This window comes from Chinchilla lanigera, unplaced genomic scaffold (genome assembly GCF_000276665.1).
Source record: "Chinchilla lanigera isolate Chin_1 unplaced genomic scaffold, ChiLan1.0 scaffold00013, whole genome shotgun sequence".
NCBI classification, from domain to species: domain Eukaryota; kingdom Metazoa; phylum Chordata; class Mammalia; order Rodentia; family Chinchillidae; genus Chinchilla; species Chinchilla lanigera.
Genome location: NW_004955414.1, coordinates 5,124,870 through 5,151,621, shown reverse-complemented (window position 1 = coordinate 5,151,621; position 26,752 = coordinate 5,124,870). Strand labels below are relative to the sequence as shown.

The 26,752-nt window shown below is 35.3% G+C and overlaps 2 long non-coding RNA genes across 2 annotated transcripts in view; one reads left to right on the top strand and one right to left on the bottom strand.

Annotated features, from left to right (window-relative positions):
* Window positions 1-2,069: 2,069 nt before the first annotated feature.
* Window positions 2,070-26,752, top strand: LOC102005792. The gene is made up of 3 exons (XR_260153.1): window positions 2,070-2,146; window positions 23,405-23,466; window positions 26,371-26,752. It is a non-coding gene; the product is annotated as an uncharacterized LOC102005792 (long non-coding RNA).
* Window positions 18,030-26,752, bottom strand: part of LOC106148034 — a 33,921-nt gene continuing 25,198 nt past the window's right edge. The window contains exons 2-4 of the long non-coding RNA XR_001233148.1: window positions 26,363-26,598; window positions 18,657-18,781; window positions 18,030-18,107 (exon numbers count right to left, since the gene is read on the bottom strand). This is a non-coding gene — a long non-coding RNA (uncharacterized LOC106148034). The remainder of the gene's footprint in view (window positions 18,108-18,656; window positions 18,782-26,362; window positions 26,599-26,752) is intronic.

Genomic DNA, 26,752 nt, shown 5'->3' with positions numbered 1-26,752 from the left:
GTAATACCTGTCACTTCATACCTGCATGCTCAATATATTTCCTATACTTGTTCAGACAAAGCTCCATTTAATGTCCTGATTTTCACAGACACTCAGTAAATCTTTACTGGTCACGAAAAGTATGAAACATACAAGGCCATGCCTTATGTTCCTGCCAACCACTGGGAATCCTTGATGTAGTGAACTATTTTGTTTTATTTTGTTTTATTCCACAAGAAGCTTGAACATTTTTCCCAGCATCTATAGAAAGCGAGGAGAAGATGGGAGTCTAGAAATGGCTGGAAGAAAAGTGATGAAGACTGGTTTCTCTTCCTTACTGTGACACCTGCTCCAGAGACAGTGTAGTTTCCTCACCTTGCACTCTGCCAATTTCTTTTAAATAGCTTCTCTAAATTGATAAGGCATTTTTTAAGGTCAATTTGGTATTGTGCCTTAAGAGTCACAAATATAGACATAATTATGCAACAAATCCTAAGTGCGATTTAACAGTTACTCCTCTTTTAAGAATCTCAACAAATATTTAAGAAGTCTTGCAAAGATTCAGGTATAAAATATTTAATAAAACATCACTTTTAGTAACAACCTGAGTACATATCAATAGGAAATTTGGTAAACATACAATTTTATATTTGTGAAAGCTAATACTTTTTAATCATTTAATGTTTGGCTTATGAAGATTATTCAATGGGAGTGACATTCAGGATATTATATTACTTGATGAAAGCAAAATATAAAAGTTTAATACATATAATGTATAATTTACTATGGTTTCTATCGAGATGTCCTCCCAAAGCCTCATACTCCATTAGGCAGGGCTTTTGAAAAGTGATTGAACCATGGAAAATCTATAGTTAAATGTGATGTTCAGAAATTAAATTTGGTCAGAAAAGGCTGGTCACTGGGGGCCTGACCTGGAAGAGTACAACTCCCTTTCTGGCTTCTCCTTTCTCTGTCTGTTTCCTGGCCACCACAACATGAGCAGTTTTCCTCCTCCATGTTCTTCTGCCATGCTGTTCCACTTTGGGCTCTGGCTGGTCATAGGTTAAAAACATGAGCCAAAACAAACTTTCCTCCTTTAAACTGCAGATATTGGGCATTTTGTCCAAGGGATAAGGAAAGTAACTAAGACAGAATTTCATACCGGAGAAATGAAGAGATTGCTCTGACAACCTGATCATGAAGTTTAGAGCTTTTAGAGCTGGTTTGCAGTGAGAGTTTTGAAAAGCTTGACAGTACTGACCTACAATGCTTTAGTTTAACTTGATGGGAGTTGCAGTCAGAGTTCAGAAGACCTTAATGCTGATAGAAAGGCAAATTGTAAAAACGGGGCTGAGGAAATTTGAGCTGGGAAGAAAGACTCCATTGAGAGTTGGGCTAGAAACTGTATGCTGTGCTCTGACAAAAATTTTGTCTATATCTTGCTTATGTCCTGATACTTTCTGGGAAATTAAGGGTGGCAGACTAACTAATCTGGCAGAGGAAATTTGAAGATAGCCCAATGTTGAGGCTGTGGCATGGGTATTGTTTGCTGGTTTCAGGTATGTCTACTGTGAGAAGCAGGAACAAAAAGCCATTTGAAAATATCTGCTGTGGCCAGAAAAGAAGCACCTGTAAAAATGGGACCTATTAAATTTTGGCCCAGGACAGCTTGATTGATGAAAAGGTTAACATTAAAAAGAAGCTAGAAACTTTAGGGCAGGATGATAGGCAGGGTGATTTGATGGCATCTTAGAAAATAGCAAAACCCACTTCACCCCAAAGAAGTAAAGGACTTTGTTTTGAAAAAAGACCTGCATGGTGCTCTACTCTTTCTGAAACAAAGAAGGAAATGTTGCCCAGAGTTTGGCTATGCAAGCACTCAGAACCCTCTGCAGCCTTGATCTCATATGGTCTGCCTACTACTTAAGCTGGTCATATACTTTGGCATCACCCCGTGGTCCTTGTTTTACTGGTATGCAAAATGCAAAAGTTATGAGGTCAGGAAGTGTTTCAGTCAGATTTCAGGAAAAGCCCTGGGAGCCCACATAGTGTGCCCCTGAGAGGGCAGAGTACAAAGCCGTTAGAGTGAAGCCAAAAGGGCAGTAGAGACTACAGGAAGTCAAAGAAGCCAGAAATGTGGGACATCTACTGAGAAAGAACACCAGAGGTGAGTAAAGCCACCCCAGGAGAGAGCCCATGAGGTCTGCAACTGACAAAGCCATAGAGATGGGCTGTCCAAGCCCTTTGGAGTTTTCAGCTCATTGCCACATCTTTGTCCCAGATCCTGGATGCAGAACTATGGAATTTAATGTTTGTCCTGGGGATTTCAACCTTGCTTTTGTCCCACTCTTTTCTATCCCCCCTCCCTGTGGGATTGGGATTCTTTACCCTGTGCCATTGTATGTTGTCAGTGTTTAACTTTTTTTTAATATTAACAGGAGCCCACAGCCAAGAGTTTGCCTTGAGTCTTAGGGCAGACTTTGGACTTGGACTTTTCAGCACTTCTAGAACTGTTAAGACTCTAGTGACTCATAGAGATGGACTAAATTTCATTTTGCATAAAGGGGTGTGCATGAGCCTTTTAAGGGCCAGGGGTGAAGTGTTATGGTTTAGATAAAGAATGTCCCCCAAAGGCCTTGTGTGTTCATAGGCAGGGATTTTGGAATATGTTTGGACTTTGGGGGCACTGTAACTACCTTATTGTTAGAAGGTGGGACCTGTTCAGGTGAGGCAGGTCACTGTAGGCGGGGCCTGAAAGAGTATATCTCCCTCCTAGGCTCCATTCTACTCTCTCTGCCATCATGACGTGTGCAGCTTTCTTCCAGCCAGGGCTGTCATCAGGCTGTCTCTGTGGTAAAGCCTGCGTTACAGGGACTGAAACTTGTAAAAGTATGAGTAAAAAAGAAATGCTCTGTTTTAAGTTGCAGGTATCGGATATTTTGTTACAGCAATAAGAAAATGACTAAGACAGAAAAAAATATATATAGGGTATTCTTCAGAAAAGGCAAAATATAAAATAATTACGTATTATATATCTGGTGCATATGTATAGGTCAGCTATCCAGATTTTACAAATGGGATATATATATATTATACATATTTCATTAAATCAGGGTGATAGACATAATTAATATGTGATTTTTTTTCTTTATACCTAATAAAATTTTCTGATAGATATAGATGCATATATATAGATGGATATATATAAATATATAGAGAGAGAAATAGATGGATACATATATATATATTTTTAACATACACAAAATTAATATGTAATTATTTTGCAAATGTAGACTTCAATTTTTTTTGTTTGTACTTAATATTTTGAAAATTTACAGTGACACACTTTGGTTTAAGCCATGAAGTTATTCTCTTTCATCTAGACTCTCATACCTTTCATTTTTCAGAAATAGTCTTGCTTTATCTATTGATAATTTTCTCTGCCTTTTAATCTGTTTTGTTTTGTTCTGTTTTTTCCGGTATGGGGAATCAAACTCATGACCTCTCACTTGCAAGGCAGGCGCTGTGCCGCTGAGCTAAATCCCCAGCCCGTTTTTTTGTTTGTTTGTTTTGGTACTGGGAATCGAACTCAGGACCTTGTGCTTGCCAGGCAGGCACTTGTGGCACTGAGCTATATCCCCAGCCCTTAATCTGTTTTCATCATCTCAGAAATTTCTAAATTCTATTTCCAAAATACCACTAAGACTTTTAAAAATTGTTTTATAATTTTTGTCTTTTATTTCTATTTTCTGGAAAATTTGCCTGACTTGCTTATCAGAATTTTTTACAGAAAGCTTTTTACTAGTTTCCAAGAAATGTCTAGATATATTTGTCTAATTCTGTTAAATATAAACAGGTTTCTAAAATATGAATATACAGCTTAATCAATTAAGCTTTCCTTATCATTGATAATAATGCTATAACAGCTTCCTAAGAATACTGGTACCCATATTCTGACATGTTAGTTGTGTTTTAAAAGCATTTAAATTGTATATTTTCTTAGATTTGCAAACCCTAACTTACTTAACCTCAACAATAACTTGGGCATTTTTTGGATAATATAACAGATGACCTGTAAAACTCAGGAATTTTTTTAAATTGTATTGCTATTGGAAGATCCTCATTTCCCAGATCTTTGCCAGCATCTTAGTACCTGAATCAGACACCACAGAGATACTTGGGCCACAACTCTTAGCCAGTTCTCCTTGGAGGAGAGATACTTATTTACACTGTTAGAACTATCATTCTCAAATAAGACATATTGTTGTAAAAATCGTTTCATGTGATAGGAGGATCAGAGGTGCCCACCACATGTGTCTACTGGGTTTCAGAACTTCCAGCTTGTTGAATCCTAGAAGACTCAGGAGGATCAGAGCTGTAGGAACCCCAAACTCCAGGCCCTGCAGAACAAATGTTTGCAGCAGTTGAATGTAGGAGGCCTCCTCCTCCACTGTACACTTGTTTGGTACACCTGATTACAGCCATCGTCGAGTACTTTTGGTGATGCTTTCTCCTTTTGATGAAATTGTTCACGAATCCATCTTTAGTACTGACTCACCAAAATAAATGTCATCCAAGATAATCCCATCTAGGTACATTGTTCCTCTTAATTTTTAAATTTTTATTTGTATGTGTTTACAGTACACAATGATTAAATTCATTATGGGAAGTTGGTATACACATTCTAACTTTTTTCATTTCTTCCCATCCTCTTTCCCCCTTCTTTCTGTCCCCCCCATATGAGAAAAATCTATCTCCCTACTTCTTATTATCTGTTCTCTTCTTTGCTCTTTATTTATATTTTGTGTTTTTCATATTAGAGAAGCCATGTGATACTTAAGCTTGTGTGTCTGATTTATTTCACTTAATGTTATAGTCTCAGTGTGTATCCATTTTCCTACAAAGAACTCAAGTCTGGGTGTCTGGTCTTGATGAGTGCAATTTCCAGTATTCACAACTGTTCTAGAAAAAAATCTTATGGCTCTCCCAGGAGCACACATTGACTTTGCTGACTCTGCAGCCCTTGAAAGCACAATCAATTAATTAACCTGGTCATTCTTGAGTCACTCGATAGTTTTTCAGTTTACTCTACCGTATGTTATTGTTGTAGTAAAAGTTTTTAAAGTTCATTCTCCACTTAGAAAAACTTTACAAAGCTAGGAATTTTTTTAAGCCATTTAAAAAGCAGCTCCCTTTTTGAATAATCATCAGACAAGCAACCTCTTGAAGCATCCCCATTCCCCCCATTAGGGTCATGGCCCAGTCTCCCAGCTCCTGGTATGTAAGGCTTGCATTGTTTTTTGGTGGGGCAGACTCCTGAGACTCAGCCCAAGGGATTAGCCAACCCCCGCCCCTTCAGAGGAATGGGCCAAATAAATAATAATTGAAGATGAAAGAGATTTTCACAGTTTCAACTAAGACTAAGAAGATTACATCTACTCTAACCCTAATCACAGTGGTAGCTTTATTGCCACTGGGTTCACAGTGAGGTCACAAGTCACTGGTAGTAAGAAGGGGCTTGGAAAGGTACAAGTTATGTACCGTGCACAGTCTGCTGTTTGTTAATTAGCTAGTGCTACCTGGCAGTTAGTATGCAGAAATGCTAGCAGAACTAGGGAAAACAAGGTGTGGAACATTGGGCTTGTAAGCATTTCTGAAAGCCGTAATTATGGATCTCAGCAAAGGAAGTGATAGCCACCTAGCTTGAAAGAAAAAAAAAAATACTTATAGCAGGTCCCAGAAAAACACTACTGCAAGGCCAATTCTTCACTTTGTTTTGCAACATATCAAATTCTACTGATAAAGACAAGCCAGTGGGTTTAGTACAAGCTCCACAACTCAGCTACAGGTGACCTTGGGCAGTTATTGAACCCCTCTTGACCTCAGATTCTTCACTTGACTCTAGCCAAAAGATGTAATGAGCAAAAGCCTCAGTCTTAGGAAGTAAAATATGGTGAATACAGTACATTGGTCTTATAAAAATTAAGTCAGATAAATGACTGAATAATTGTTTAGGAAATTGAAAGGATTTGTATATAGAAGTAGGTTATGATCTCTATACAAAAGTAAATTATTGTTTCTCACCATTATTCCTTACACCATGCTTTAAGATTCAGAGAACTCTGCCACAAAACAATAATGGCTCTATTAAAGTATAAAAGGGTAAACACTCTACTCTAACACTCATTGTATAAAGTATAAAAGGGTAAACACTCTACTCTACTGAATGTTAAGACTTGTACTAGGAGACTAAAAGAGCCCCATTGTCCTTACTAAACCTAAAAGAACTCCATCATCTTAAAGACTGCATCACTGACCATTGTCGACTACATGTGATCTTCCAGGCCCTGTGGAAGTTCTGTAACTCGTACATGTTTCTCTGTGTCACACAGTGCTGAGTTTCAGTTGTGGCTTTATCCACTCACTGTATAATCCCTGGAGATGTTGCTCACTGTGTCAAGGCACAATTTTTTCATGTTTGTGTCCAATATGTAGTTCAATGTCATTCTTTAACACAATGCAGTACTATTATTGCTAGTGATTTATATAGAAATTCAAGGTGAGAGGCTGAATTGCTTTCCAAAGACACATCACATCTAAATACTTGAATTGGAATTTATTATTTATTATTTTAATTAACAAATAAAAAATCATATATATTTATCATGTACAACACAGTGTTTTGAAATATGTATGCATTGGGTAATGACTAAATTGAGTTAACTGTCATATCACCTCACACACCTATCACTTTTTAGTCCTGAGATTATTTAAAATCTTTTTTATAAATTTTTGAGAATAAAGAACATTGCTCTTAATCACATTCACCACGTTCTACAATATACCAGGTGAATTTAATTGAATCAAAATTTAAACCTAGACAATCTAGGTCTGAGGTCATCATCTTTGCCCTTATGTAGCGATGTATGCTCCAAAGTACAAAGCACACAGTAGACATCTAGCAAGTGTAGGTATGATGTTCTGCTGCATAAGAGGACAGGCCCTGAATGTGAAGTGCCTGGGCTCATCTGGTGCTGCCTGCTAGGAGTTGTATGACCACAGACAAGATAGCTTTCTGTGCCCCAGTCTCTTCTCTGATAAAATGGCAATATAACTAGTACTAATTTTTAGGGCTCTGAGTACTAAGTTCATATATATAAAAAGTATGCAATTAAAATGATACAATATTGTTTACTAGAATAGATTTTTTGTTTTGTTTTGTTTTGCTTTGTTTTGTTTTTTGTCTTTTGGAGACAGGGTCTCGGTATGCAGTTCAGGCTGACCTTGAGCTCACTTTGTAGCCCAGACTGGCCTTGAAATCGCAATGATCCTCCTGCCTCAGCCTCCCAAGTGCTGGGATTACAGGTGTGCACCACCACCTCCAGCTAGCATAGATTTTTTTGACCTCCTCATCAATCTTTAATGCAAATATACTGTGCTATTATCCATTTTAGGAAGAAGTGAAATATAATCACTAAAAAGAAAGTAACTTGTTTTTGGAGAGGTACTAGTAAGTCACATGCTTTTGCCTATATATATATATACATATATATTTTTTAAGTGGTGAATTTTCACTCACCTCTATTAGACGAATTAGAAGACTCCATTCTATGTGTTTTATTATAATACAAATGCATTTTCAAGAAGTTTGACAAATATAGAAAGTAGAGAAAAATAAGTCAGTCAAATTTCATCATCTAAGAGAATCACTGCCAAAGTTTATTGCCTCTTATTTTATTATTTATGTGCTTACTTATAATGTATATGAATATAGGCATATATGTAAATAAAGTGAAAACAAGGCTATATATGTAACTTGTTTCCTTGTTTCATTTATTTGCACATTTAGGGTTTCCGTGGCTTCAAATATTATGAAATTAGTTTTCCATGCATTGTCCCTTGTGTTTTAAATGTGTACTTAAGATAAAGCTCAGTAAGTTATGGTTTTTCAATCCAATAGAGCTTTTCTAAATATAATATTACTAGAGTCTTTATGAGATCTTTTTTAACACATTATGTCTGAAGTAATATTTCACAGGAAATAGCATTTTAAGAAAATATCATTTCCTTTCTCTAAAGATAATGAAACATCTGCTTTTTCCAAAATAAAAGTTATAAAAATAAACTTCTTCAGCTATACAAACTATCTCTCATATATTTTTGGAGTTCCTCTAAAGTGTGAATTTCACACACACAAAAAAAATCAATGTGGTCTTCAAACATAATTTTGAGCATACGCAAATTGTCTCCATCTAATTATACTTGGTACTTTTTATTTGAGTGCACCAAAGTATTTCACACATCTTAATATAGAGACTCAGCTATTTTTAATTAAAAATTTGATTTCTGCTGATATTAATAAATAAATTCTATCAAAAAACACTTTGTATAAGATGCCGCATATTTTAATACCATATTTGGTGAAATACTTTCTAAAGCACCAAAATAAATACTATATTTCAAGTTTAAAAATACAGCAAATCCATTAAATGAACTCATTTTTTGCCTGTTAAGTTTACTTATTCAAACGACATAAATCCAAATAATAACCTTAAAAATCAGGAATGGTCAATTAGATAAACAATTTTAAAGACTACTAAACCCAAATACTCTTCTGCCAACCATTTAAAATATTTCCCCTGCCATTTTGTGGTTTTTAGCTCTTTATAATTATTGTTTTGGATGGCTAACTGCTCTTTATCAATTGTACCTACAAAAGAAGAAGCTTTTCACTTAGCAGTCTAGGAAGGGAACAAAGTATGAGTCTCATAAATAATATTTAACTTCTATTCTTAAAATATTTAAAGGACATAGAATCTGGAGCATTTGTGCTAAGGAATACTGTATTTATTGAGACTTAAATGTAATCTCGAGAGATGGGAATTTACCCATTCATTATCTGAAAAAGAGAATTAGGGCACTGAAAAAGAAGGAATAAAAACAGAGAAAAGGAAAGAATGTTAAAAGAGAAGACAGAAGAAAGCAAAGAGAGAGAGGAGGAAAAAAGGCAAGGTGCAGTCACTGCACTCCCACCTTGTGCCAGGCACTTTTTACCAGTGCTCTATCACTTCACTGAAATGTAAATATTGTCTCCATTTTGCAGATGAAATTGAAATTGATAAAGTACTGTATGACTTAACATCATAATTAATACAGTGTGTAAGTAATTGAGTTTGGATTTAATGTCAATGATGTTTGACTTTAAAGCCTGTGTTTTTCCACATCACACAACTGATTCTAGGAATTGAAATTGCGATGAACTTTCTACTGCTTGGTTTATGGAAGTCTGGCATTTTTCCTAGCTCACTGCAGGGTCTGACACACAGTGGACATTCAACAGCATTTGTTACCTGAATGGATGAATGAATGATTCTCATGTCAGAAGAAAAACGAGCTTTTGTTCTTTTAAAGGAAACAAAAGGATGCAGACCTGAAAAGGTGAAAACCAAAGTCAGCTCTACTTGGCCTAGCAAAGTGAGATAAGGGGTCTCACCAAGGAATGTGGTCTGGGTTCAGATGCTCTTTAAATTGGAAGACAAAGACACTAGCACAACACAAGAGTCAACAAATCTGTGGATTTTCTTCTGCTTGAGGAAATTTCAAAAGTGTGGCCATAGATTGTGAGGCTTTAGAGGATTATTATAGACCACATTCCTACTACAAGATTTACTCTCAGATAATATGAATTCCAAGGGCTTCTACAGACTTGGAGTTAGCATGCATCAAACTCCCATCTCATTCATTTTGAAGTCTTACCCCTTAGACTTAACTGAATTTCCCAAGATACAGTTCTGGTATACCAGATACTTTATTGGCAACCCAAGTATTAAATATTCATAGTGTACATAGATAACAGAAAGGCAGCCAATTGTATTTGGTTTGTTAGTTGATGTCAATGGAAAATTAATTGGGCAAATGTATTAATTGCAATTTTAAGTATAGCAAGTAGCAGAAAGCCACCTAAAATGGCTTTCTTCAATAAAAGGAATATTAGGTAGCTGTCAATATAACAATACAGTAAAATTTGAACACGTAGCGCAAAGAAGGATGGTTTTTTCAGTCTTGTACTATATCCCCTACAGCACTGGCTTGAGTGTAAAAACTAGTTAGCTATTTATCAAAATTTTCATTTGGACAGAACTGTAGTATATGTATTCTTAACTTTTTTTTTTTTTTTACTTAATTTTGGCTATGAGGCTGAGTTCTAGCTAAGGGACAGTGGGCAAAATTCTGTCTAGGTCAATGTCCAGCCAAGTATGATTGATCCTCCAGGCTTTCTTCTTGCACCACCTAATAGAGAAAGAGCATCACAACATTAGAAGTCATATGTATAAGGTGATAAGCCTGCATTCATGTCAGCTGAAAGAAGGTTATCTGCAGATGAAGAACACCTATTCCAGACTTTGTGTGAGAGTGAAATAAATTGTTATACTGTTTGAGCCCTTACATTAAAATGTAGGTACCAAAAGTGGAGTAATCTCTTAAGAGCATCCTAAGTATTATAAGGTTGGTTATATTTTTAGTTGCACTTGCTTTATTTATAGAGAAAATATGCTGAAATTCTAGTGACCCATGTTATGTAATAGAAAAAGACGCATGACTGCTACAGCAATTTGGAAAGTAAACTATGAACTTGTAGCACTAGTAGAAAAGGCCGAAAAAATCCAGAATGTAAGTATGTGTTGCTACTATCTGTTGCTTTGTCAACAAGTTATTTTAAGAAAGACATCAGTTTAGTTTTCAATCAGAAATAAAAGATAATAGATTGCAGAGTTTGGGATCTCAAACGATTGAAAACATGACTAATTGTAGAACTCAAATACTAAAAGACTTTTAAAGACTTTGGACAACAATGGTCTAATAGTGTGTGTCCTTCCATGGCAATTTTGTACTGTTTCTGGGCAATTATCTTTTAAAGTGAGAATGATAGGTAGAAAATAAATCTAAAATAAAAATAAATCAGGCTTCATATTTATGTCTGAGAAAAATACATTATCCTGGAGAATATTCTATGTGCCTTTGGAAAAAATGTGTATTGTTCTATTCTTGGGTGGAGTATTCTGTATATATCTGTCAAATTCATTTGACATGTAGTGTTGTTGAAGCTTTTTTCCTTATTGGTTTTCTGTCTGAATATTCCATCTATTGTTAAAGGTGAGGTATTTAAATTTTTCAATATCATGTTGCTATATATTTAACCTTTTATATGTGTTTAATTTTGCCATATATATTTAAGTACTCTGATGTTGGGTGCATATATAATTGTTATATCTTCCTGTTGAATTGACCCTTTTATCATTATGTAATGCCCTTATTTGTATTTTATGACTTTTAAAATTTTAAGTCTATATTAGCTGATATAACCATAGAACCTCCATTCTCCTTGGTTATTATTCACATGACACATAGTTTTCAGCCCTTTCATTGTCAGGCTACACGAGTTCTTAAGTCTGAAATGAGTCTCTTATAGACAGTATGCAGTTAATTTTGCTTTATCCATTCTATCACTGTATTTTTTGATTGAGTACTTTAATTTATTTACATTTAAAGTAATTATTGAAAGGGAAAGATTTACTAGTGCCATTCCATTAGTTGTTTTCTGTTTTCTTTGTAGTTCTTTTGTTCTTTTCTTCTTCCCTTAGTCTTCTTTTTGATTTGATGATTTATTTTATTGGTGTGTTTGTTCCCTTTCTCTTTCTTTTATATGTCTTGTTTAAGTATCTTTGTGTTACAATGAAACTTATTTAAAATATCCTATACTTCCAACAGCCCATTTTAAGGTAATAGCTACTTAATATATTTATGTATTTATAGTATATATAGATTTTTCTATACCAATTATAACTAATTTTTAAAAACAGAATTTCAGTGTATTTACGAGCAGATGAAACTCCCAAAAAGGAAATAGAAATACTATGTATTAAAGATGTTGAGTTGCTAAAGAAGCCATAAACCTATACCAAAAACACCTTAATTATCTTCAACATTGAAAATTCTGGATGTTCCAAAATGTCATGGACAGAAAAGACCTATGAAATTTGTGCAACCACAGAAAAAGAAACTACTCCTTAAAGCTAATTCTAGTTGTCATCATGAGAGATAAGGGAAATTATTAAATAGCTCTCAGATAAAGAGTTATCCTGTAGAAATTAAAAGATGAAAAAGTTCTTATAGAAAGTGAAATAAATTTTAATCATGCAATATTCCTCATTTTCAGACATCTCAAGATAATTTGATTTTATAATTCAAATATATGTAGTTTATGTCATGTCAATTATACCACCATAATGCTGACTTAAAAATGTGAAGGTCCTATATTCCTGAAAGCATGGAAAAAAAATACCAGATTTTTATGTGAGCTAGAAATAAATCCATGTTGTGTTTAAGTCATGTTTGTTTCTTATATGCTAATATCTTCCTATTATGGCTACCAGAAGCCATGAAATCTCATTCTATGATGTTAATCCACGGTAGCTAAGACTGCTATCATACACAAGTCTAATAAAAAAATGTGTTTTTTAGTAACTTTTATAGAAAAAACATAATTTTTTTATTTCAGAAAGCCTTCATTAATGTCTCCTCCTATTTTATTATTTTAAATTGGTCCATGTAGCAGTGTCTGAATGAATCACAGCCAAGGCCACCACAGACAGGGCAGCTAATCCTGGGGGAGCAGCAGAGGCTCAAAACAAGCACATGCCCTGCTCACTAGACCACATGATGTGGTGCTGGGCTACACTCACCTGGAGAGAGGAGCAACTTCCTTTAATTTGCAGTGAATTGCCACACATTCCTAACTAGGCTCTCATCCTGTGGTCAAGGGGATAGACTTTAGAAAGAAAAGGGAAGGGAACTGAATGGGAGCTAGGAATGGAGGGAACCAGAAAATGACTACAATAAAACTGAGGCTGTGATTGTTGGTATGGCTTTCATTGCTTCATTATATTTTAATGTCATTTTGGATATCTTAAACAAAAAAGAATCTTCCGGTTATCTGAAGTCCTACACAATTGCATTTCATAAAATTCTTTCATATGTTTATAAATAGATAATAAATCAAGAGTACTATATAGAGAAGAGCAAAAATTGAATGACTATATGCATCAGGAATATTTCCTAGGAACAAATGGACACAGGGACTTCTGGCCAACACAGGAAAATCACATATAATGAGAAAGTCTTCAAAATTCTCTATACTGTGAGTGGATATACTTTGGTGGCAAATGCAACTACATTTTTTTTTCCTCAGAAAAAGTAATAAAGTGACTCCTTGAGCGTACAGTATGCTTCATACAACCATGATTGCTAATTAGAAGATGTCTTGATTGAAGTGCTTACCCCAGCAGGTTTCCTAGATACTCCCAACATGTAGCAGTAAAGTTCTACTAAATGGAAACACAAGACTAAACCAGTCATTTGCAGAACCAAATTAACAATCAATTCTGCCACAGTATTCTGTGCCCTGGTTTGCTTTGGGGTTATAATCACTTTCCTGCTACTTGTGTGTGATATCTAAAAGCTACAGCAGCACGACATGAAGTGGTGAACTCACACTGGCTTGGGACAGAATGGTCAGTTCAGGCTGCAGGCAAATATATGCAGCAGGTCATCTGTTTCTTCCTACCAACTCGTACAAGTTAATGAACTGGTATGCAGAGTAGGAAACATAAAGTGAAGGAATTTTTTTAAATGGACCTTTCAATTTCCCAGTATTGTATCCTGTTATGTGCCATTAATTTAATAGGCTCACTAATATCAGGTTTTGGTAATTTGAAAATGTATCTATTAAAATGAAATTAAAATAATAATGATAATAGAATATAGGTAATGAGTTATCTGAGCAGATCAAAAGAACAAAATCCTGTATACATACAAAAAAAAAACAATGAAATGCATCTTTGGATTTCAGGTATAATATATATTATTAGTCTTAATACTGGCATTTAAATTTCAGATAATAATATCACGTTCAATGTTTTAATTTTAATTAAATCAGCCTTAGATGTTTGTATCTTGTGTGTGCGTGTGTGCATGTATGTGTGCGTGTCTGTATGTGTTTTTATATTTTAGTCTTTTTAAGTCCAAAATAAACTAACAAAAGCCAAGCATGGTGGTGCACACCTATGAACTCAGCACTCAGGGAAGCAGAGATAGGAGGATTGAAAATTGGAGCCAAGCTTGAAAATTTAGTGACTCACTGATACTTTATCTCAAAATAAAATTTTAAAAAAGGGCTGTGGATGTAGCTTAGAGTTAAGGCCTTGCATTCAGTTCCCAGTACTATCAAGGAGATAAACACGAAAAACAAAACAGAACAAAAATCTAATGAGTTTATACCTACTCTTATACATACTTCGATAGTATTATGATAAAAATAAGTTATGCCAACATGAGCAATACTTAAAAATCTTCATGTTAAGGGAAATCTATACTTTATTCAAGTTTGAAATCTGATAATCTCACAGCAAACTTTTTCTTAATTGAATGTATTATAGAAGAGTTTGCTCAACACTTCTATGAGAAAATTACCTCAATAAATGTCATCCAGGAGACAGAGACTGAAGAGCGTTAAGGGGACCAAAATGAACTACCCAGAAATTCTGAATTATTTTTTTAATCATGTGAATGGACATACTTCAGATGTATGCAGCATATATTTTTCTTCTTCCCTAGACTCTGTCTTAAGGAAGTTTTCTTAACTGATTATCTCTATCTTCCCCTTCAATTTATTTAACAATGTATTAATTTAAGTGAATACATTTTGAAATGGTCACAATTAAGGAAGTGGCAAATTAGTCCATATGTCACAAATATTTCAATCCAACAATATTTATTGAGCATATACTGAGGACAGACAGAACACTGTGAATGTGCAGAAAAAAAAATTCCTATTAATAATCATTCAGAGAAATATACGTAAGGAAAATTGCAAACAATTTAGTAAAATAAAGCATGCACACATAAGTTTATTATATGTATGTTTATACACAAATACAATTATATATACAGTAATGGTATATGTACATAATTTATTTTATATAGAGTGTGTAGAAACTGTTCAAAAGCTAGAATGATAAACTTTAAAGAGGTGACAATAAAAGTAGGAGAGACAGGGAAAACTTTACAGAGGAGGTGATTATATTCAGTCATAAATACCGAGAAAGCTTTCTGAAGTGGACTAGGTGGGGAGATTTTTCTAGGCAGAAGGGACAGATATGCTTTAGGACAACACAGGCTAGATTTTTAAAAATCTAAGTATATATTCTGTATTTTGTGACAGAATTAAATACCTATGAAAGAAAAATATTATGTTTGACTAGGACTAAATATCGTATTTAAATTTTTCCAGTTGAATGTATTTAAGCTTATTTAATCAGACTGAGTTTCTTTCTAAAACCAAAGAAGGAAACATTATCATATAAAATGTCCTTATATGGGTATGAAGTTAAAATTAAGTTAATGATATATTTTTACAATACATCTGATTACCTTCCTGATTAGTGCTTTATCATATTTATTCCCATACCTTGCAATAAAATGGGGCTGGTAAAATAGGTTCATTGAAACCAATGCAAAACTATGGATCATCAAACACCTTATTAGCAAACACAGTTAAACTCACTAATAATTGAATCCTTCACATAATGCACTTGAAAATACTCAGCAAAATTTCCAATTAGGTGCATTAAAAGTGAGATAAATATATTTTACTAGACATCTGTCTTGGTTACTTTTTTCTCGCTGCTGGGACAAAATATCTGACAACCAAAATTAAGGAAGGAAAGGTTTATTTCGCTTACAGTTTGTGGAGGTTTCAGTCCGTACTAGGCATGATTATAAGGCAGAGTGGCACGTGGCAGAGGGCTGCATCTCAGGGCGGCAGCACAGCCAAGCCGCCAGCACACACACACACACACCAGGGCGGAAGTGGGGGAGGAATCTCCCAAGCAGCTTCCTCCTCTCCCTTGCATATGCAAACTATCCACCCCAGGGCGGGTGTAGCTCTCACACCCACAATCATTCAACTCTAATAGCCTGCCCCATGTCCGCATGAGGCATTGGGGGGACACACAGACATAAACCATAACAATATCTATTAAAGAAAAAGCAGACCTTACTAAAAAGTACTAACTAGGAAGTACTACATTAATCATATGACAGTCATTGATATTTCTTTAGCTTAAATAACCGGAACTATGAAGTTGGAAATTTTGCAACACTTTTGCTAAATTTAAGGACTCTTAAGAGCTAATCAAGAGTTTCTGGCTGAAGAATTTGGGCGTTGCTCATTCAGGCTTCACGGATGACCCAGCAGGTGCTCCTTACTCTCTCGCTGGGGCTGTCTCCCCACTCTTCTGTGATCACTGTATCACCAAACATGGATGGCTTCCTTAAAGGCAACCCCAGCTTGCTTTTGCTTATTTCCAGTTCTCAACTCCTCTTCTCGGCTCCCTCTACCCAACATTCGCAGCCTCATTGGGGCCATATGCCAGGAGGTCTTTGAGAAGGCATGCTATCCCTTCCTTCCTGCAGTCTGTAATAGTCACTTCCCAAACTTGAGCTATTAAGCCATTCTGCTGTCTCTTGGACTCTCACTGCTTAGACCATAATCTGCTCTCATTTCTCACCAAGGGCTCAACTTCCTTTTCTCTCTGGAGGCCTCAACTTTTGAAACACTTGCACTAAGTTCTCAAGAACTCATATATACTCTGTTATCGGCAAACTGCCCTACCTCTTTAACATCATCTCTAAACAGTCTCTAGATGTTGGGAAAACTGCCTTTCTCTAACACTCTGCTTCCCTCCTGGCTTCCTAACATTCCAGTGCCATTTTAAGTCAAATATATAGTGAGTGAGCAGTTAAGAGAAAAGATTACTCCACAAGGAGTCTCCTAAAGTGATTCTTTCCACCTCCAGACAAATTACCTTTGTTGATCATGCAATTCCCTTACAAGAGACTATCTGAATTTTCTAACTCTATTTTTCTTCCCAGGAAGACTTTGATGAAAAAAAATCTTTGATTTGATTTGAAGAGCCTTGGTTTTGCACTTAATTTCACAGGTTTGATGATTGCCCTTCAGTCTTATACTTGCATGTGTGTCATGTAAGATTCATAACCCTTTGCAGCCTAAATTGCATTGTTTTCTTAAGAGATTGGATCTTGCTGTATTTTCCGTCTTGGACCTGAATTCCTGGGCTCAAGAAATCCTCCATCCTCAGCCTCCCAAGTAGCTGGGATTGCAAGTACACACCACCACCTGCAGCTGATCAAAGTTTGTTTTCTTTTTCTTTGTTTTGCTTTTACTTTTTAAAAAGTTGCCTTATTCTTCTAATGCAGAAAAGATCTTTGAAAGTCTTTATGAAAATTTATTGAGAATTTACATGAAAATAACACTAAAATTGTATACTTGAAAATTTCACCTTTTTTTTTTCTTTTTAGAACTGACTATATAGTTTGTGTAACTATGCTTTGGACACCCTATCTCTGTAGTTCTTACAAAAATAATTACTATAAAGGGAAGTCATACTGCTTTCCAAATTGTTCCTTTAGTTCTTTGTTCTAATTTCTTAAAAACTTACTTTCATTTTTATATCTTTTTACATTATCCAAATCCTTTTCACACACATTACATTATTTTCATAATACTGCTAATATTTAATCATGTTTATAAATAAGGAGACCTAACTTTAAAGAAATTATTTTAATTTCATACTGATTCTTTTAAAATTAATATATTTTGATAAAATTTATTTAACTATTATATCTCTAAATACAAGAAATTTCCAAATTGAAAAATTGTTTCATAAAATCAGTGAGGTAGGTTTAACAGATGTAGTTTAAGTTTTAAAAATTAATAGAGCTAAGGCTTTCAACTTTCAGATGCAGTAAGGCTGGTAATGCATGTTCTCACTAGGATTAAAATCAAGCCTAGGAAAAGTTAGACAAATTGTATAAATCCTAAATTAAAAGCATCAGAAGGCTGTGACAACTACAAAGAATTAGATTAAAATTTTAGAGAAAAGAGTACCTTTGGAAAGGGAACTGTTGATCTCAAGTCCTTCCCACTGAGGGCATTTGCCCATTCCGAGACCAAGATAAGAGTTAGACTTGGCTCAGGTCTAGATCTTCTGTTGGGGAGAAGAGAAATCAGGAAAATTTTGGCAATCATGTGGGGCTGGTATAAAACAAATTGGAAACTTGAGGAAACTCAAGAGTCCTAAGGAAATAGTACCTACATTCTGGGCTGGCAAAGAATCTAGAAATTATGCAGAAGAGTCTATAAGAGAAAATTTGAGCTTCCTCAATCTCAAGTAGTTAGAATGTAATGTGAGATCAGGGGTAGGTGATTAGCAGTAAACCATGATCTCTCCTTGAGCTATTCACCAGATTTGGGGGTCCTATAGGGTATGAGGTGGAGGAGCTATGTGGGAAGCTCTGAAGGTCACAGTTGAATTTTATAGTTTTTTCATACTGAAGAGCCAATGACCTACCAAACACTCAATCTAAATGCCAAGATTAAGGGTCTCTATGTGTTTTTCTTTAATTGTTCTCTTTATTATTATGTAATGACTCTATCCTTGGTAATATTTCATATTCTAGAGTTTGCTTTGTTGGATGTTACTATGTCATGTCCACTTTTTAAAAAATCAGTTTTAAGTAAGTACCAAGATGTTTACCTTTCTCATGCATCAAAGTTTTTCTCAGACTGACAGTATGGTAGAATTCTTGTGTGTTGTTAAGTGGCCAAAACATTTTCACGTTACGGGCAGAGTATCCAGCATCTGTAGGTATGATGGCCATGCTGTGAAAGATATGCAGCAGATGTGACATTCATGTCCTTCAAATATGCTCTCAACAATCATATTGCAGAGGTGCATGAGACCAGTGGTCTTCTGCACTTGGGACAATCTCACAAGCACACTGGAGTAGTGCCCAGGAATTCTCACTGCCCCAGCTGTAGCTCATCCTTTTTCATTTCCAGTCAGTGTGCAAACGAGTGAGCCATGACAGTGAAGATTTATTCTAATTTTTCAACGCATGTCATTTCTTGGAAATTTTAACTAAACTTAGCTAAAAACCTATTAAACTGATAATATGCTCAGTACTAATGAAGGCAAAGTTGTACCTGAAACAAAACATTATGTGCAAATACCCACTCCCCAAAAATTCCACACAGAATACTTCCTATGCAGATTTTTATGCAAGTCTAACTAAAAAGTCATCTCCATAAAGGAGGCTGAAAGATGAGACAATTTTTGAAAGGTAAGCCTTTGAGGATGGTACAAAATTTTTCTCTACCACTTACTTTTAAACAAGGGGAAAGATATGCTTTCTCTGCTTAAACCTACAGAGGAGGTTTAAAAAGACCACTTAGATGAGTCAACATCTGTCTTTTAGTGTTTGAGAACTAATACTTAAGAAATTCAAATTTAAAATATTAACACAATATCCTAGTGCCAGAGTAAAAAGGTGGTCTATGTTGCGATCTGAGTTTTTACTGATGACAAAATATGCCATTTGTCAAAGGCCCCATATAGTAGGGAGCTTGTTTTTAAGACAGTGCCCAAGAGTTGGCCTATCAATAGATTTATCAGATTTGCAAAGAAAGGAAAAGAGGCTATGAGTGGACAACCATTTCTTCAAGGGTGGGGATATCAGATGTTTGCTAATGGGAAATATCCAAATGTGCCTGTGGGGGAATAACCTTTGACATCCCCATACCCAAAAAGCACTAGCTCCAGATCACAACCATAAAATTCAAGCACGGCATTTCAGAATTCAAGCTGTCCGCGCTGTCTCTGCGTGTTTCCTGGAGAGTCAAGAGGAGCAGCTAATGAAAGAGGCTCACCATACTTCCCTATCGCACAACTAGCTTCCCAGAATAATGTGGGTACACACTGGAGACAAGGCAAGCTTTAGTTTCAAATGAATTTCATAATTTTTTCTTTCAGAATGAATATTTTATTTATTATACTGAGAATTTTTTGGAAGTAAAGTGATATATTGTCTAGTTGATCTAATTTTCAGTTGCAGCAGGGAAAAATCGGGTAGCAGTAGTTATCTGAATGAATGCCATTATAGGCAGAAATTGTTCTTTCTTTTGGTACCCTTTCAAAGAAAAGCTGGATGCAATCAATCTCCTTTATATCTCCAGAAAATACAAGAATAGTAACTCCTGAAATCCTTTTCTGTTGGATTAGTGGCTGGGATCTGAACAAAGAAATGTGGATGGAGATGTATTTCATAGGCCTAACTATAAACCACGTCAGAGGTTGCCTATCTAATTTTTCTCTTTACCTTATTGTTAAAAGTGAAAGAATAATGTTTATGGAGCTGCATGATGGGAAATCAATATCCTGAAATCACTGCTTGAAAGTCAGCACTACCTGTGAACCCCCAGCAAATCATCTAATCCTATGCAGATTGTAACATAAGCAAAAGATAAGTCTGAATTGTTTTAATACAATGTGATTTTAGTTTGCCCTCCACAGAAGCTGGAGTTAATTACTTTGTTGAGTACACAGCCTAACTCTGTTTCCCAGAATTATGGGATTATTAGCAGTTATATGTATCATGACAACTGACTGCTTTAAAGCAGTGAGCAGTAACACCAGGTAGATAATCATTTCCTTGGAGGACAAAGTATCCAAAGTGCCTCCAGATAGCCAGAAGGGAATTACAGAAACCTGCCACTTAGGAGGGAAAAGGACAGGAATATGTCCTAAGGCCATATTTTGGAAAAAAGAATAGTGTATATCCAATCTCCACAGGGATAATTAAGGCTTCCCAAGAATTTAAACACAGTCCAAACCTAAAATATAACTCCTATTTTCAAAGGGTGGAGAAGAAATTGCAAACTTTGGTTTGACTAATCACAGAAAAATTTGGTGAAGGCAAACTTGAGCTTGACCTAGTTTGACACAAGTTTGCCTTGATCTAGGATCAGATTAAGCAGAGGAAAACACGGGGGATATTCATGTTTAGAGGACCATCCAGAGGACTCTTCTTGAAACAAGAATAATTATCTCCATTTTGGCTAAACCTGGCCCTATTTCCATGTATTGATATGTGCAGAGTTGGTTAGCACTTTTCCTTATCCCTTCAATTGGCTTTAAGCAATGCTTATTGGTCCAGCCAAGGTGCTGATGTGCAGTCTTTGAAGCAAGGGGAAAGGGCAGTGTCTCCCTGCCCCCATAGCTCCCAAACAAAACATGTGTGGGCCGGGAGGGATAGAGAGCCATGTTCCATGCTGTCACTTGGGATCAAGCCTCAAGATAGAGGTTATGACTTCTCAGGACATCAAAGATTACACATCAGAGCTGACGTATCAAATCCAAAACATTAGATACTACTTCAGTTGTGTCATGCAGATAACTCTTTCTGCATATCCTTCTCTCTGCATATTGCAGGAGTGATTTCAGGCCTCCTAACTAGCCAAGCTCACGGCACTCATGTACTTCCTGCCATTCTCACAGTCACTCATCCTCAAACCACTCCCTGCTTCATGAATTAATAAAACCCAGGTTTGGCCCTGGGTCAAGGCTCCGTTCCAGTTAGCCATCATCATGGCTGGACTTAGGACCTCTTGGCTCCCCACAGCTATAAATATGCCTTAGTGTCTTTATTCTCACCGTGGGTTGCCCTGGAAATGGTAGATTGGAATCAACTCAGTAGAATTCCAATAACTTTTCCATGCAATTATAAATATAAGCTTCCCAGACCATGGTGAGGATTAGGAAGGGCTCTCGGTATTCATGGAGAAAAGCATAGCACAAAACAGGTGTAGATGTGAGTTCATACATGACTATTAGGAGAGAAAATTAGCCATTCAGCATAATGGATTCCTTTATTATACCATTGCAGTAAGCCTGAAAAGATGGAAAGGGATACAGGAGAATTTTAAATAAATGGTTGATAAGGTATACTATTAGATTATCCCCAAGAAAAATAAGGTATATTGAGAACTTACCATGTATCAGTTACTACTATACAGGGTTCCTTCTTATTTCATTTAATACTTATAATCTAGTGATGTATGTATTTTTTTTTTTTTTGTCTTTTTGAGACAGTGTCTTGCTATGTAGTTCAGGCTGGCCTTGAGCTCACTTTGTAGCTTAGGCTGGTCTCGAACTCACAATGATCCTCCCGCCTCAGCCTCCCAAGTGCTGAGATTACAGGCATGCGCTACCATGCACGGCATGATGTATGTATTTTAATTAGTCTCATTTTATAAATAAGACTGTGCAGGTAGCATAAGTAAAGTAAATTTACTTCAGGTTATACACATAGCAGTGTAGTATTTAGAACTCAGACTCAATTAGATGGACTCTAATTAATGGTCTTAATTATATTTTAAAAACATATGTGTAGAGATTGGTGGCAGTAACAGAGAAAAGAGTTTAAACCTTGAAATCATAATGACCTCAATTTGAATTTTTCCTCTATCATGTGGCATCTAGGACACATGAAACTTCTTTCATTCTTTATTAGGACATGTAGCAGTGTCTCCATTCTTTGGTGATTCTATTCTCTGTGGGAGCCAGTGCGCGTAGTGTTGAGATGAACACATCTGAATTCCTTTCTCACCCTCTTCCCCTCCTCTCCTTCCTCCTTCCTTCCATGTCTTGATTCTTTCCCATTTGAGAAGGGTTTATCTCCATTTCCTGCTATCTATCCTCTATTTTGCTTTTTATTTATATTTTAGGTTTCTCATATAAAATATATTCAATATTTAAGTTTGAGTTGTGTGTGTGTATGTGTGTGTAATTAATTTCACTTAACATTATCATTTCAAGGGGCACCCCTTCTACACATGAAACATTTTGAGTTGAAAAATCCTTTTTGTATTTAAGTGAATAATTTTTCGTCCCTCCCTTAATCCCTCCCTTTCTGTCTTTCTTTTCTCTTTCTTTGAGAACCTAAGTGAAAGAAGCAACTTGTACAGTACACAAATCACAGGAGACAGTTAACTCTTCCAGGGTGAAATATGGTATGTGGAGTGGATAGAAGATTATAAAATTAAACTGTAGATTTTCTTAGATCAGATTACAGAGCTGGATGTGGATAATGATGTCTAGCAGCAACTTCCTACTTAACTTTTAGGTGATCTGATTCTGGTTATAGTGGGCATTCAAGCGGCACTATTGATGACCCGTTCAAATACAGAACTGAACTTAGGTGAACAGTGACTGCTAGAGCACCAGCTGCCTACCTTTGTGATAAATGAATCAAGCCCTTAAACGTGAATAAACATTTTCAAAAGGAGGTTTAAAGTGGGCCTGGGCACAACTTCATGTTAAATTGCAAGAGAAGAAATTGAAGAAGAAAATGCTCAGAATAAAATTGTGTTTTCCAGGTCTAAGTTTTAAAAGGAGTTTGCATTTCCTAATAACTAATAAATTTATTTTTTATCTGGAATATCTAGTGTCATGGAAATGAAAGTTGATTGAATATTTGTCGCAGACAATTCACAATGTGGAGCCACAGGTGAATGTTGTTTTAAATTTTATTCTTAAATAAAAATTTACCTTCCTCTTTTCCTAAAAAATAATAGCAAGTTAGAAATCTTTTCCCTTCCTCTTTTCCCACTCTTGTTGTCATGGCTACCTTTCAAATGACTTTGCATTTCCAGTCGTCTCTCTTTTTCCGAGCAGCAAGAAAGAACAATTATGCTTTTCTATAGAAAACTTATGACTGCTTTTTAAAAAACTTTCTAGTCTTTATTCCATTTTTCTCAAAATAATCTCACTGATATTCTTTATTTATCAGTAATCAAACGTTTGTTGGTACCTGCTAGATTAGAAGGTACTATTCTCCCTTGGACTTATAAAAATAAATTTTAAACAATAACTGCCTTTAATACCTATATATTTTAGAGATGAAAAATATATTGATATAGAAAACATGCACAAATCACCACAAAAAGGGATTGACACTCATGTGTGAAAAATGTCTTTATAGAGGCTGATGGTGCTGAACAAAGCAGTGAAGATAAACAGAGAAGTAAAACGTGAGGAAGAGGGAATGTTTGGTTCAAACTTCATTTTTTCTTGTTTGCACAGTACTAATGCATAATTTTGATGCATTGCTTTAACATTTATGACAGAACTTATATCATTCCTTTTATTTTTATTTGAAATGTTTTTTGACTTGGTCATATTTATTTATGTAAAATAAAACCACTAGTTATGATTTTTCATATTCATCCTATTTGAAATGTAATTGCATAGTTTATTAAAAAATGAAGGGGAAACCATATCTGGTCAGGCTAATCTCTCACCATTCAAAGGCAGAGAAGGATCCCTGCATTGCGGGGCCACTGACTGTCTGAATGTCACCCAATCAAGAAGATTTAATTCACGTACTAGTAGTTCACTTATAGTACTTTTAGGAGTTATAGCAAGGATTGCTATCTGTTAAATTAATTAAGGCTTATCAGATATCCTTGCACCATACTGCAAGGATAAACCAATTTCAGAGTTTTGGAGTAAAATTTCCAAGTCACAGTTTTGTTTTTTTGTTTTGCTTTGCTTGTTGACTTTATTACTAAGGGAATAGTAGGTGCTCAATACATTCACAAATCTATCAATGGGCACAGAAAATTTAACCTTGCTTTTGAGTAACATTGTCTTGGTGGTTTTTACCTCACAGCCTTACTTTCACCTCCTAATTCAGGTAAGCAGAGGACTGATTATAGTAACTTCTGATATACAAAATGTGGCAGGTACATATAGAGTGGTGTTGGATCAAAAGACAGAAGTCATTTTTACTGGTGGTTACAGATGCAAAACCAAGTCAGATGACCTACTGCTTGTCCTTGAATTCCCGTGTTCGTTTTACGTAAATGTATTTATTTCACCAACCCTCTCATTTTCCTGACCTAGCTCATCTGTAGTTTGAAAAAGTTCATTACTAACATCATGTTCTTTAGTTCCTTTGATGTCAAGACATTCACAAGACATACCACAACATTTTCTGCCCAACACAATCAAAGCCTTGAAGTGAATAAAAGTTTTCATATAAATTTTCTGGCAGCTATCCTATGATGTGTGGTTAATAAGTTTTCTCATTCTTATTGAAGTTTGCACAAATTAGTACTAACATTTTATGAATATCTTTGAAAATCATGCTTTTGTTATAGGTTCTGACTGAACATGTTTCAGATCTCTCAATAATGTTTTATTGTGCCCTGTGTATCACTCATTAATGCAGAGTTATAATTTTTGGTAATTACTATTTGCAAATTCTTTTCATGCTGAATTCAATAAGTTCACTTGATTTTTTCCGCCTGTCCAGAGATTTAGGTTTTCCACATTCATAATTATGCTGTCCATGACAAATAATGGGTTACTTCTTCCTTTCTGATGCTTGGGCCATTGTTCCCTAGCAAGTATTTGCAGTAAAATGCTAAATCAAAGAAGTGAGAGTGGGCACCCTCTTTCAGCTTTGATCTAGTGATGTAAATCTCACAGACTTCACCAGGGGTCATGAGTTGTACAATGAGGGTTTTATGGACATTCTTTAACAGACTAAAGAAATTCACCTCTACGGTATTTCCAATATGCTAAAGATTTATAATGTGAGTGAGTATTGAGTGTTGTGAAGTACTATTGTTCTTCATTTTTTCTTTTTCTTTTCTTTCTCTTTTTCTTCCAGTGCTGCAGATTGATCCCAGGGTCTTTCACATGGTACACAAGTGTTGCACCACTGACCTATCACTCCAATTGCACATGTTCTGCACCTATGAGATCACCATATGATTTTAATATAGTGAGCTGTGTTTATTTCTGAGTGACAAAGTAATGGAAATAAAATCTTAATCTCACTTGATTCAGCAGTCAACCAGTATTATGCAATATATTTGTATCTATGTTTCTGATAAATTTTGAGCTATAATATTTCTTTCCTATAATGTCCATATCAAGTTTTATCATCAAAATTATTTTAGCCTGGTAGAATTGGAAGTATATTTTTTACAAAATATTCTCTGAAAGAGTTTAATAGAGGTTGGTATCATTTTTTTCTTTAATTTTTAGAATAACCACCACCAATATCATCTGTGTCTAGTATTTTCTTTGTGAGAAGAAAATTTGTATTTGTATTATTTTCAAACACATTTGTTTACTAGATATAGAATAATACAATTAGTTTAACATTTTTTGTGCATATTTTAAGAAAACTGCAATTGAAAGTAATTTGGCTATTTTATCAACATTTTATTACTTAAGAATACCATTTTTCATTAGTTTCAATACAGTTATCATTTTAATTTAATGAGAATATCTTTGCTTTTATTCCTGATATTATTTGTGGCTAATATTTAATCTTCATGATAATCCTATGTTATGAGTATTATTATTATTATTAATTATTATTTTCTTACCTTCACAGAGAAGCAAATGAACCAAGAAGAGCTGAGAAGCTGCTGCTCGTGATTGCTCATCGAGGAAGCAGAGGCAGGACTGTAACCGAGGTCTGCAGCCTAAAATGCCCACATTCTTTACAACCACCTCAGTGTCACTTCAAACATCCATTGTAGACATAGCTCTGTTAATTTTGGTCCTTTCACAAAATAAATGCATACGGTAGCTGAGGCTTTGTTCAACAGAATGAAAAAAACTAGAATACGAAAAAAGTAATTATACTTTACTATGTCTCTAGAAACTTATGTATTGACATGAGGACTATTTGAATCAATTTCCACTTAACTTGTGCCTTTTTATGCTTTTCAATTTCCCATCCCATTAAAAAAAAATTCTAAATTATCCTTTAA